The sequence below is a fragment of the Acyrthosiphon pisum genome, unplaced genomic scaffold (assembly GCF_005508785.2).
Source record: "Acyrthosiphon pisum isolate AL4f unplaced genomic scaffold, pea_aphid_22Mar2018_4r6ur Scaffold_176;HRSCAF=575, whole genome shotgun sequence".
Lineage (NCBI taxonomy): Eukaryota > Metazoa > Arthropoda > Insecta > Hemiptera > Aphididae > Acyrthosiphon > Acyrthosiphon pisum.
In genome coordinates, this window is record NW_021766761.1 from 1 (window position 1) to 1,989 (window position 1,989).

General features: G+C 29.6%; 1 non-coding gene across 1 annotated transcript; it reads left to right on the forward strand.

The window, feature by feature from the left end:
- Positions 1-406: 406 nt before the first annotated feature.
- Positions 407-477, forward strand: TRNAA-GGC. Its single transcript has one exon. It is a non-coding gene; the product is annotated as a tRNA-Ala (tRNA).
- Positions 478-1,989: the final 1,512 nt, after the last annotated feature.

The following is a 1,989-nucleotide window of genomic DNA, read 5'->3' on the forward strand; positions in this document are numbered from 1 at the left end:
TCGTCGTGAATCGTGATCGACACACGCCGATAACGATACATCAATCTATAAATAATAAAAATATATATAATAATAAATGGTTGTCGTCGTGGTCGGCCCGACTTTCCGAGTCCGACGCACTGCGATAACGCAACCAGATATAAAAATAATAATATTTAAAATAGTAAAATCACTACAGCAGTACAGCACACTTCTTTTCTTAAGTTTAATTTTGATTTATAATTATTTAACCATTTAAGAGGGTTGGAACTTTGGAAGTATTTATTGATTCTTTGTAACCGATTATTTTATTTGGTACCTACCTAATACTTTGGTAATTTTTACTACAATTTGATTACTAAATTAAATTTCATATTTTATTTTGTAAACTCCGTTAACTGGGGGAGATAGCGTCATTGGTCTATGCGGTCGGGTAGCTCAGTGGTAGAGCAATCGCCCGGCAAGCGAGAGACTCGGGTTCGATTCCCGGTCCGGCGGCTAGATTTTTGACGTTATTTCCCTGGAGATAGTTAACAATTTTGACATTTGTTTGCTGCAGAGAAGATTTTGTTAGTTAATTACTAATTAGTATGAGTCATCGTGCTCATAATAATATGAGTAGGTCAACAAAAAGGAGACGTGTTCTTCAAGAGATTGAGAGCTTAATACATTTTGACACTGATTATGAATCAGATCCCGATAATACACATTTTGTAGACCTATTATTATAAGAAGAAACTAGAGATGTTTCACAGTGCTTTGATACAACGATTTTTGAACAAAATCAGTTATTGGAAGGTAAAAAATAAATTATAATTTATTCAGATAGGTGTAATATGTTAGGTAGGTATTTAATTATTTATTTTTTTATAACATCGATTGGCAATGGGTTTAATATTTGCTGTAAATCAAATAAAACAATTAAACCTACACGAAATATGATTATAAAATGTAGGTTCGTAATTACATACGTAAATACGTAATAATAAGAAGTAGAGGTCCGTCGCGCGTCGTGGCTTAGATGACCGGACGACGTCTAATTAGTAAAATACCTATTTATTTTTAAAATGAACTACATGCGATTACCCATGCATACACTGGACGTTTCCACCCATACGATAAAGAATTATTTTTAAACTATTAAATATATTATATAATATACACACATATGAATATAATATATATAAAATCTAAAATAGACTTAAATAAATAAAATATTAATGTTCTAAAAGTTATAATAATTATGTTTTGTTTTATTATACCTATTTAATTTGTAGTATGAACTATTATTATTCTGTTATTTTATATGGGTATATTAAATAAACTAAAAAGAGAAAAAATATATTTAAACTCAATAGTATTAAATAATTTATCCAGTTTTAACCCTTTTTTAAATTTTAGGTTCTGATATTCCCGAAACTGAAAGTATTTTATCCTATTCAAATTCTGCTGGAGATTTTTCTAATTTATTCGACGACAGTGATAATAATACAGTTGAAAGTTCAAGTGAAGAAGATAACACAGAATTTTCTGATAACTCAACCCGTACTCAACTCGCACAATGGGCTATAAAACATAATATCACCAATATAGCAATGTCTGATTTACTTAAAGTGTTAAATGCCTCTTACGATCAATCATTACCTTTAGACGCAAGGACTTTATTAAAAACTGAAATTTCTAATAATACTTCTGTTAATTTAAAAAACATGTCACCAGGATTTTACTATCATTTTGGAGTTTCGAATGGAATAAAAAATCATTATATTATTGAAAATAGTCATATTAATGAACCAATAAAACTAGTTGTAGGAATAGACGGACTACCGTTAACTAAAAGTTCCAAAAGCACGTTTTGGCCGATTTTATGCTATATTCGTCCGTATTCACACATTGTGTTTCCAATTGGACTATATTGGGGCAATGAGAAACCACAAGAAAGTAATGATTATTTATTTGATTTTGTTAACGAGATAAAAGATCTTATTAATAATGGAATTGAAATTAAAG